This window comes from Crinia signifera, chromosome 12, assembly GCF_055691185.1.
Source record: "Crinia signifera chromosome 12, ASM5569118v1, whole genome shotgun sequence".
In the NCBI taxonomy this organism is placed as follows: domain Eukaryota; kingdom Metazoa; phylum Chordata; class Amphibia; order Anura; family Myobatrachidae; genus Crinia; species Crinia signifera.
In genome coordinates this window covers 11,957,250-11,969,608 of record NC_139228.1, presented here as the reverse complement: position 1 = coordinate 11,969,608, position 12,359 = coordinate 11,957,250, and the positions used below count along the sequence as shown (strand labels likewise).

General features: G+C 48.3%; 1 protein-coding gene across 2 annotated transcripts in view; it reads left to right on the top strand.

Annotated features, from left to right (window-relative positions):
- Positions 1-12,359, top strand: part of RHBG (Rh family B glycoprotein) — a 34,013-nt gene that overhangs the window by 8,609 nt on the left and 13,045 nt on the right. The window lies entirely within an intron of this gene.

Below are 12,359 nucleotides of genomic sequence, written 5' to 3'. Positions count from 1 at the left end.
GTCTTTATAATAGTCACACATATATACTGTCCTTGCCTACTGTCCCAGAAATTGTAGGAAACTCCTGATTTATCGGGTAGTTCCCCACATCCCTGGAAGAGTAGGTGGCTCTCCTGCATCCCACCCGTTTCCTAGTAAGGTGGACAAGATAGATCATGATATGAGGAATCTTGGGAGGGGCTAAGGACAGGTGATGCAAAATGCAGCATTTTGGAATGGCTCTGTCATTTAAGCCCCACCCCCTCAAATGATCTGCATATTCTCTTCCTATCCCGTCCACTACACTAGGAAATGGGCGGGATTCAGGAGAGCCACCTGGTCTTATGGCCCAGCAACCGCTCCTCTCTGGGTTTCTCCTCGAGAGGAGATACAGTATATAGGGCAGTATTCAATGAGAAAAATTTGTCATGTTTTATGGCGAGTTTGTGCTTTTCTCGCGTTGGACTGAGACTTTTGCTCTCCAAAAGCGAGCAACCCTATTCAATGTGCACTTCTCGCCGTCTTTCTGAGCGATTTTCGCCGTGTCTCTCCGTGTAGCAATTCTCCATCTTTTCATGGAGAACTGGAATGTGAACTTTATTAAATAAAAGGTTTTTTGTTTTAATTTTGGTGTAAAAAAATCAGGAATTTTATTCTGAGAAGGGGCATGTTATTTTTATTCATGTGCTTGAGCAGCCAGCAGGGGGCTGGGAGCCGAGCCGCTCATTAGATATTCATATATTCACTGCACCCGATCATTACATATGCATGATCGGGAGCAGTGAATATACCCGGTCCCCTGCTGGCTCTGGGGGGGGGGGCAGCTTGTGCTGCCTGGGTCCCGGGGAGCCCACCTCCCCCCCACATACGTTCTGGGGCAGGCAGGGATTCTTCAATCTCCCTGCCTGCCACCGTTCCACGGCTCCCTGCCGCAGACGCTCGTCCGCTGCAGGGTTTAAGATTCGCCGTGAGGGACTACTCGCCCCTCCAACATTGAACACGGAGAGAGCGAGTGGCAGCCAGCCCTCCAGAACGCAGCGAGTGTGCAGCGAATCCTAAACAGGATTCGCTGCACACGGCGAGATTTATCATTGAATACTGCCCATAATCTAGGCACAGGTATAGACAGCTGCAGTAACAGTACATTAGTGAAGGGTTTTGGGGAGCCAACCCTTCTATAAAAAATATAATCCTGTATTACTCATCCCCTCCTGCACACAGTTCTGCCAGTCCCCACGCTGGCTGGTGCCTGTAGTTCTTCACTACTCCTTCACACGTCTCACTTGGGTTCTGTTGCAGGCTGACGCTCTTTGGGGTTTCAGAGTACTTTCCACCCGGTCCGCCTCTCTCTGCTCCCACTGTAAAGGCCAGTAATATACAGATGGTCACACATACATCTGCCTCCTTGTAGGGATATGGGTCACCAGCATGATGGTCGACATGCATTTAGGTCGACATGGGTTAGGTCGAGTGGTCGACAGTCAAAAGGTCATGTGCCAACAGTTGGTATATCATGCCCTACCATCCACTAGATGGTAGGGCATGAAATACTGGTGGAAGCATGGCGAGAGGACGCGGTGCTATGTTTCATTTTCCATGTCGGCTGTGTCGACATTCGGGACACAATTTTTTTTTAAAAACCCCATGTCGACCTTTTGACTGTCGACCTGACCCTGTCAACGTGACCCATGTCGACCAACATTGTGGTGACCCAATGATCCATACCCCTCTTTGTACCCCTTCTGCATCACATTGGACAGCAGTATACAGACTCATACAATGCAGCTAGAACACTCTCAGCGGGTATGGATATTTAGGTCTCCAGCAGTTAGGTCGACACCATTAGGTTGACATGGGTGTAGGTCGACATGTCATTAGGTCGACATGGGCAAGGTCGACAGTCAAAAGGTTGACATGGGTTTTTTCACAGGTTTTTGTCCCGAATGTCGACAGTGTCCCCTCACGTGGCTTGCTGCACTTGCCACGCTTCGGGCGCGGTGCCTCGATGCACTCGGCACATTTTTATTCTCCCACCATGCCCCAGTGGATGGTAGGACATGAAATACTGGGTGTCGGCTCAAAAAACTGTGAAAAAACCCATGTCGACCTTTTGACTGTCATCCTTGCCCATGTCGACCTAATGCTTGTGTCGACCTAACGACATGTCAACCTTTCTGCATGTCGACCTAAGGACCGTATCGCCTCTCACTGCCCCAGTAGCAGTGCGTGTGTAGCCCATCTCAGAATGGCGGTAGCCCGGGGATGCGTTGCTGCCCGATGTTGATACATCGGGCAGCTTTGCATACCACCGGCGGCGGTGCAGGAGGGATCACAGCAGGCATCAAAGATTCTTGCTGTGGTCCCTCCTGATACATTCGGGGAATACTTAATATTTGCGCCTAACCTCCAAAAACTTTTTCGGGGATTTAGCCGCAAATATAGAATGATAAATGGGCCCCTATGTCATTAACAATAACTTTATCGTGTAGTGTGCTTGGGGCTTAGCAGGGATGTACATAAGGGAAGGGCCTGCAGCTGTATTTACATAACATTGTAAAAGTAAAGACACAAAAAGGGACACTGCGGTTTGTCTAGCGAGATCTCGGAGATGGTGTGTTAACAACTGTGTTCTCCGTTCCACTCTGAGAGCTTCTGTCTCTGCTTCTGTCTGTAAAAAGAATTCCTGCACAGGGGCTCACATTATACAGTCTGCCCTGGGTGGTTTTTCCAGTTCCCACAGCCCCTGAATAGCTGGTATTAAGGCCTCGCTTAGCAGCATGAAAGGGACAATGGGTCTAATTCAGCCCTGATTGTAAAGCATCTTTTTTTCCCTCAAATGGACAAAACCATGCTGCACTGCAGCTGGGGCAGATGTAAAATGTGCAGAGAGAGTTATGCTGTGTACACACAGTGAGATTCCCTTGCTATTCGACTTAAGATTTGAGTGCTATGCAATCTTTGCTATCTGCACTATTTACATACAATTCATGCTATCTACATTAGATCTGCACTATATAGTCATTGCTGCCCTACCTATCGGGGTTTCGATTTGTGCTGTGACGGGAGCGCGCATCGGGATCGCAAGGTAAAACAACTGTGCGATCTGCTTACGATTTTGACTATATAGTCCAAATCTAATGACAAATCTCACAGTGTGTACACAGCATTAGATTTGGGTGGGGTGTCTTCAAACTGATTTTGATTGCAGCCAGTATTTGCCCTGCACAGAAGCAAAATAAATCATCCAAATCTAACTCTCTCTCTGCACGTTACATCTACCCCACCTGCAGTGCAGCTGGGTCCATTTGAAAATCAAGGTGCTTTGCGATCATGTTTAAATAAGACCCAATGACGTTTTGTGTCCGGCGGTCAGACATGTTGTAGTGATCACACCGGTGATCTGCCAGATCCTCACACCGGGTTCTGCGGCTGATTGAAACCAGAGGAAATGAAGATCTGAAGTCGGCCACAGAAATCTGTGTACGTAGATGATTTGTGCTTTATTAGAGGGATGTGGCAACCCTACCTATGAGATTTCACATAACCTGATAAACCAGATTTATTATTATCGCTTATATATTTAGCCAGAACTGTCAGTCTGTGACTGTGTGCATGATGATGGGCGGAGTTATGGGCGGAGTTATGGGTGGAGTTACAGACTCCAGTCTTCACAAACACTATAGCTCAGCTGCTGCAAGGAACCGAAACAGTTCCCCATCATGTGCACACATCCCCACAGCCCACACACATTATTCAGTGATGGGGAGGCTCCGGCAAAGCTACGTACCTTCAAACTGCTTCAGTGTATGAAGTGGAACCCTTGTGGCAAAACGGGGCATGGCCTATGCAAATTAAGGCGGGGCTTATGCAAATGATGTCTCCGAAGGAGATACCCATGTGATGATCACACACACAATGCTTGTATCTACAGTAACACTGCCCATGTGATAATCAAACAGAGAATAGATAACAGGGAACATGCTGTAGGAGAGGAGCTGACACAGGGGGTGTGGTATAATACCCCGACAGTCAGTACTCCGACGTCGGAATCCCGACTGCACAGCGTGGGGAGCGCAATGAAGCCCCTTGCGGGCTCGCCACGCTGCTCGCCACCTATTTTATTCTCCCTCTATGGGGGTCGTGGACCCGCACGAGGGAGCAGTCGGGATTCCAACGTCGGAGTACTGACTGTCGGAATCCCAACTGTCGGGGAGCCGTCCGACACAGGTGAGGGGGGATGAGGTAATTTGGTCTACAGCATTATGGTAGACAGTTATTAGGTCTACATGGGCCTAGGTCGACATAGGAAAATGTCGACATGGTTCTAGTTCGACAGGTCATTAGTTCGACAGTGTCTAGGTCGACAGTGAAAAGGTCGACATGGGGTTTTTCACTGTTTTTTGAGCGGACATGTGCCGACAGGCGGTATTTCATGCCCTACCATCCACTAGGGCGTGGTGGGAGAATAAAATAGTGTGCCGAGCGTAGTGAGACACCGAGCCCGACGTATAGAGAGCGCAGCGAGGGGATGCGGTGCACTTTAAACTGTGTCCATGTCGACTGTGTTGACATTCAGGTAAAAAAAACAGTGAAAAACCCCATGTCTACCTTTTCACTGTCGACCTAGACATTGTCGAATTAATGACCTTTCGACCTAGAACCATGTCAACCTTTTTCCATGTCGACCTTATGACTGTCGACCATCATGCTGTAGACCAAATGATCCCAACCCGGTGAGGGACAGTCGGCTGCTGAGATCAGCGTGTACTACAAATCCTACCATTCCCCACCACCATGCTGATAGAGACTACAACTCCCGGCATGCTGTGCGGTAAAGAACGGCCTCTGATTGGCCGGATGCAGCTTGCCTATGTACTGTGCATGTGAGAGAGGAAGCTCAGCAGCAGCACCGTCCCCTGGTATGCAGCAGCAGCAGCAGCTATGAAGAGGGGTGAGCATTATCCCAAGTGATGCCCAATGCTGAGCAGTGCAGCCTCACCCTGCTCTGTGCCCCCTCTTCCTATGCCTGTAATGTACCCTAGCACTACTGATATATGTATTATAGCGCCGATAAGCGGCGCTATAAAACATCTGACCCATTGGTTTTAATCAAACGAATAGAGTGTATGGAAGTGACTACTGATTGGCTGTAAGTTGCAGTGCATGTAGTGATTAAGCATCCTGCCACCTTTATGTCTGAGTTTGCATGTAGTGATTGGGTTTTAGTGGTATTAAACTCCTTTCAGACAAAAGCCTAAAACCTGTGACCGCACCCAAACCTGGGGCGGATTATGGTGGTTATTCTGATTCACTCGGAAAGGCACAATCACTCTCTAATGGACAAAACCATAGGCACTGCAGGTGGGGCTGATGTAACAGGTGCAGAGATAGTTAGATTTGGGCGGGGTTTGTACATCAAACTGATATCTAAATTGCAGTGTTAAAATAATGCAGCCAGTATTTACCCTGCACAGAAACAAAATAAAACACCCAAATCTAACTCTCTCTGCACATGTTACATCTGCCCCACCTGCAGTGCACATGGTTTTGTCCATTAGAGAGTGATTGTGCCTTTCCGAGGGTTGTGAGTCTCAGGTCTGCAACCCTTTTCGCTAGCAGGCTTTATCCCGACACTTGCAACCCGAGCAGACGACTCGGCTAAGGTGCCAGCCGGGTCTTGATGATCTGGATGACACCTAAAAGGAATTGATTCCCTGGGGACAGTAGCGCATGGAGATCATCTCCAATTAACCACTGAATCCCAGAAGACCCGGGACACTGGAAGACCCGGGTCCAGTGTAATTAATAATAACCAGAGTCATCACACACGTGTGAAAGAGGTAACCCTGGCTTCACCCCGTGCTCTGTGTCCTGGGTCCAAGCTGTGTTGAAGATGGCTGATTATGTCTGAAAGGGATACAAGTAATCAAAAATATATTTAGGCATAGCTGCTGATATTCTGAAGTCCCCCTCCAGGAGGGAGCAGACAGCGGGTTTAGGGGGGCTGACGTGGCACTGGGAAAATGCGCCAGTGCAGGGGCTGTGTGTTTGCGTCACTGTGGCCACGCTCCCGCTATGCAATGCCAGGAATATCAGCATTGTACAGTGGGGCATGGCTGCGAGAGCGCAATTTATTGCAAATTGTATCATCCGCCATGTGCATTGGGCCCTTTCTACACAATTAGACCCCCAGCCTTGTTACAGCAGGCATATCCTTGCTGTCATGGGCGTGGCATTGCAAGAAAAAACTGCCTTTCGCTGGCACAGTAGTACCCCTTGCACCATACCAGCTAACTGTCATTTTTCTAACACAGCCTGTATCACGTCAGCTAGGAGCTGATTGGCTAGTACTTTATCTCTCTCCACTTCATCACTTTTCAATGCTTAGTTTGTCTGGCGCCATGGCTTCCCATTATTGCTGAGCGATCCCTGCTGAATTCAGAGGCCGAGTAGATGATCATACAGTATAAGCCTCGCTTCTCTCCCATCAGAGGCCGAGTAGATGATCATACAGTATAAGCCTTACTTCTCTCCCATCAGAGGCCTCTCCCAGTTGCTAGGTGCACGGCACAGTACAGTCGCTGATTATGTGGGACTTGATTTATGACATCCCGCTCCCTGCAGTTGTGCTTAGAACCTTTGTCCCCGTAGGATCTCTTGTGGGGGAACTGCATGGGCCCCTGTATAGTGTGAACAAGGCTGAGTGACAAGTGCTCAGAGGGGTAGAGAACTGACCGGAAGAACGGTCTGTCACTGGTGATTGCTATTATAACCAGAGATCGGGCTTCTGTTGCGCTCTTATTGTGGTATTGCGGCAATAGACCAGGGTTGCCTACCCTCCCGGAATGGCCGGGAGTCTCCCAAAAATCGGGTCCTCCTCCCGGCCCCCCGGAAGGGTGGGTAACCCTCCCGGATTCAGGGGACCCCCTGCTGCGCCCCCGATCGCGGCATTTAAATGCCGCAATCTGCGGGTCTCAGAGGAGGGGGCGGAGCTAAAATGGCAATAGACTTGTCCTTAGCACAAGTTGGCTTAATGTATGGGGACCTTAGTCTCTACTCAGTGGCATATCTATGATAGGTGCAAGGTGTACGCACATAGGCCACTGAGGCAAGCTGCCATGCACACCGAATAAACGCCACTGTGCGCATAGTCGGGCCCCGCTTATATACAGTGCCTGCTGCTTTCTGCCATGTATTAAACAGAATATGGGACCGTGCAGGAGATTTTAAAAAGTCCCACTCCCTGTGTCTCTCCAGCCTCACCCCTATGCCTCATGTTTCTCCAGCCCTGGACCCCACCCTTCATGTCTCCAGCCTCAGCCCCATCTCGTGTTTCTCCAGCTGATCTTCCATTTTGTCTCTGGATCCTCAGTTTCCCGTAGGACGTCTCTCCAGCCTATCCACTCATGCGTCTCTCCAGCCTATTACTGCTCCATGTCTCTACTACTAAATCTCTTATCCATGCACTCATTATATCCCGCATTGATTATTGCAATAGTCTCCTGACTGGTCTTCCCAAGAACAGACTCTCACCACCGCAATCCATTCTAAATGCTGCTGCTAGGCTGATCTTTCCTTGCAAGATGCTCATCGTCTGCCGATCCGCTTTGCCAGTCCCTCCATTGGTTGCCTGTATATTACCGTATTCAATACAAAACACTTCTACTTGCATATAAAGCTATTAACCATACTGCACCAGCATATATCTCCTTACTTATCACAAAATATCTCCCATCTCGACCACTCCGCTCTGCACAAGATCTGCGTCTCTCTTCTGCACGGATCACCAGCTCCCATTCACTATTACAGGACTTTCATCGGGCTGCTCCCACCCTATGGAATGCCCTTCCACGCACAATAAGAGGGTGTGGTATAGGGTTCCGACAGTTGGGATCCCGACAGTCATTATCCCGACTGCCTGGACCCAGACAGCATGGTGAGCGCAATAAAGCCCCCCACACCTATTCTATTCTCCCTCTATGGGGGTCGTGGACCCCCACGAGGGAAGGTGGCCGTCGGGCCCCCGTGTGTCGGGGTTTTGACTGTCGGGATCCCGTCCGTCACCCCAATAAGACTCTCCAATAGCCTCCAAACTTTCAAGTGTTCCCTGAAAACTCCCCTCTTCAGGCAAGCCTATCAAAGTTAAGTTCTACATGCATATCCCTCTGAGGCACTTATGCATTATATAGCTTCCCTTCAGGACCTACAAGCTATGCTATTACTGGTGCCTGTCCTTGTGTTTCCATCCTATGTCCCTATAGATTGTAAGATTGCAGCCTAATGCCACTCCATGCCCCTTCAACCTCATTTCTTCCTGTTTCTCCCCAGCTTCATGCCCCGTGTCTCTCCGGCCTGGGCGTGTGTCCAGTGTGCATGTGCTGGACTGACACCGTACTGTATTAGTAAGTGGGATGGTAAGTTTGCCTGGCACAGATAGAAATACAGCGTTGTGCCCATCTCTGCAGCATGGCTGCCTTCATACATACACACACCTGGTGGTTTTATAGGCATCTTCTATAAGATCGCACTGGCACCACTCCTGTCCCTGGTGCAAAAGTGCCATCTTAAAATTGTTGCAATTTCACATACGCTCAGCTCCGCTCTGTTTTATGATTCTGCAGTCACATTCTGACTGTGGGCCTTATTCTAGTTCACTCTTTCTGACAAAATCCTTCTTAGATGGACAAAACCATGTGCACTGCAGGTGGGGCAGATGTTACTTGAGAATTAGATTTGGGTGGGGTTTTACTTCAAAGTGAGATCTATATTGCAGTGTAAAAATAAAGCAGCCAGTATTTACCCTGCACAGAAACAAAATAACTCACCCAAATCTAATTCTCTCTGCACATTTTACATCTGCCCCCCTGCAGTGCACATGGTTTTGCCCTTCTAAGAAGGATTTTGTCAGAAAGAGGGAACTAGAATAAGGCCCTGTGTTTGGAGATGTGACTGCGTTGCCCGGGGCATACATAATGCAGATACATATATCATGCTGGACAAACAGACCAGCATGCAGCTCTGCATAGCATGTGATCACTCTCCTATCAGAGTCCAGTATCGCAGGGGCGGGTTACACATAGGGTTACCACCTAGTCCCTTTAATTCCGGACACATATTAATTACACAGGTTCTGTGGCTGGCTGACTTCAAGACTCCACTTCACCTGATTTTAAACTGCCACAGAACCTGTGTAATTAACATGTGTCCGGAATTAAAGGGACTAGGTGGTAACCCTAGTTACACAGCGTCCCGATTCCCACCAGGTACTGGTGGTCCATGTCCCAGTGAGATAAGATCCTACTACTGCACGAACTGACCTCCAGTCCCAACCTCCAGCTGATGACATTGTTCCGGATCATTAGTCACGGGCGGGGTGTCGCCCAGATTCATCCTGTTCTGTCTCGCTGCAGCAACGACCATTTACTTAAATATCTTTATTTTATTAACGATCTTCAATTAAAGTTTGTTTATACTTGCGATACTCCCCGAATGGTTAAACATATTTTTAAGCGACTTGATGCCATTAAAATGCCTATCTATTAATCTTCAACCTATGTCCTGCTTTCATTGCAAGAGGTTCTACAGTGTAATTGATGCCCAAACACGCATGGCTTCCGTTAGGACTGGGGCTGATTCAGAGACACTATAGATGTGATCTAATCTGCGGGATGTGTGATGTGCATAGAGGCCTTCTGCTCCTTCATGGTTCCCAAATGCTAGCAACATGTCAATCAAAGTGCAGTGTTTGGGGCTTTTTTTCTTGCAGCCGTAGGCTGGAGCTCACTCCTAACTCTGCCTTCCCATACCCACAGTGTGTGAGGGAGAGACGTCACAACTTTCTATCTGTCCCATAGTGTCAAGAGTGAGGAGCTGTCGGTCCGTGGCAGATGCACTATTGTGCCTGGACACGGGCATTGTGTAAGGGTCATCATGTGTAAGGGACCCTACTACTGTGGTCCTCTTGTGTAAGGAGCACTGCCACTGTAAGCATTATGTGTAAGGGATACTACCACTGTGGTCCTCATGTGTAAGAAGCACTGCCACTGTGGTCATTATGTGTAAGGGGCACTACCACTGTAAGCATTATGTGTAAGGGATACTACCACTGTGGTCTTCATGTGTAAGAAGCACTGCCACTGTGGTCATTATGTGTAAGGGGCACTACCACTGTGGTTATTATGTGTAAGTGACACTACCACTGTGGTTATTATGTGTAAGGGGCACTACCACTGTGGTCATTATGTGTAAGGGACACTACCACTGTGGTTATTATATGTAAGGGGTACTACCACTGTGTCCATTATGTGTAAGGGACACTACCACTGTGGTCATTAAATTATGTGTAAGGGACACTACCACCTTGGTCATTATGTGTAAGGGGCACTACCACTGTGGTTATTATGTGTAAGGGGAACTGCTACTGTGGTAATTATGTGTAAGGGACACTACCACTGTGGTCATTATGTGTAAGGGACACTACCACTATGGTCATTATGTGTAAGGGACACTACCACTGTGGTCATTATGTGTAAGGGACACTACCACTATGGTCATTATGTGTAAGGGACACTACCACTATGGTCATTATGTGTAAGGGGCACTACCACTGTGGTTATTATGTGTAAGGGACACTACCACTGTGGTTATTATGTGTAAGGGGTACTACCACTGTGGTTATTATGTGTAAGGGGTACTACCACTTTGGTCATTATGTGTAAGGGGAACTGCTACTGTGGTCATTATGTGTAAGGGACACAGCCACTGTGGTCATTATGTGTAAGGGACACTACCACTATGGTCATTATGTGTGAGGGGTACTACCACTGTGGTCATTATGTGTAAGGGGAACTGCTACTGCGGTCATTATGTGTAAGGGACACTACCACTGTGGTCATTATGTGTAAGGGACACTACCACTATGGTCATTATGTGTAAGGGGTACTACCACTGTGGTCATTATGTGTAAGGGGAACTGCTACTGTGGTCATTATGTGTAAGGGACACCACCACTGTGGTCATTGCAATTGTTCTAAGTAATAAAGGGTAACACAAACCTGATAAGTAATAAAGTATATATTTATCACATGACACCTGGTGCGCACAATGATGCCCCCACAGGCACCAAAGACGCAAGCCCAAAAAGGCATGTGGCCTTGCAGAAAGGGGCATGTCATTCTGGACTGCCCCTCACACAAAAGCATCTGGCTCCCAGTCACTGCAGAGGAGCCGTCCAGTGCGAAAACATGGTAACAGGTATAATTCAACGCAGCATCAGCCTCTATGGGGAGGTCACAATAGATTCTCTCCTGTGGGAACCAGTTGGCATTTTGCTGTCATTTTCTTCCAAATGGTTAATAGCCATTGCGGCCTGTTGTAGATTTCCATCCCACTGGCAGCTTCACGCATGAAAGGCTGTAAGTGTTTGTGTTCCGTCTCAGGGCTAATAGTATCCTTATGGGAGGGGAAAAACAAACGTGACAGGGAGACCATGATGCATCTTAAAGGGACACTAACATTAAAGGTTAGTTGTGTACAGCGTTTTCTCTTTGGGGCCTATATACCATTCAATTGTGGAGACATAGCCCCAAAAAACTTGATTATACACAGATAATATCACCCCAGTGTACATTGGGGGAACTGCAGCAAATATCTAGGGTACCTACATACACGCACTGGCTGGTGAGCGGTCTACCACCTCGCTCTGCTCCAGCTACAAGTGCATGTAACAGTGAGTACAGCTGTACCTGCTTCTTCAACTAGTGACCCACCCTGGCTTTGCACTGGAGCAATTTAGAATTTACGGCGATAAGATTTTTAAATCGAGGCCCTATAATTTTACAGACAGAAAGTCAACATGGAATAAGGTTTTTTGTTTTTTCTTCCCCGCCACCACCCACCGCTGCCTGGCAAATAGCGCTGCAAGCGCCCAGCCACCACTGCCGGATCCCCGCAGTCTGGACCCCGGACCACACCACCTGCTGCCCTTGACCCTGCCACCCGCTGCTCGGACCTTGCTGTTCCCTCACACCAGAAAATGCACAGACTAGGCTGGTGTGAAAGGGGCAAACCTGGGAATGTCCCTACATGATCCAGGGACCATATTCCCTGGTAAGTCCCTGCATTTTCTGGTGTAAAAGGGGTATAACTGGGCTGTTCATAGCTGTAAGGGGCACACTGGTGTCTGCAGAAACTCTGCTATATCCTGACGCCTCACAGACCTCATTTCCAACTGACCACTTCCTAAGCAGACACTTCTCACATGCAGATTTATGTGTGTATATAACAGCTGTACTATGGGGCTTTAGTCCACGTTAAACATGCATCTTGTTTTACAGGTGCAATAAAACGTTGCTTGCACACTAAGCCTATATTTATGTATA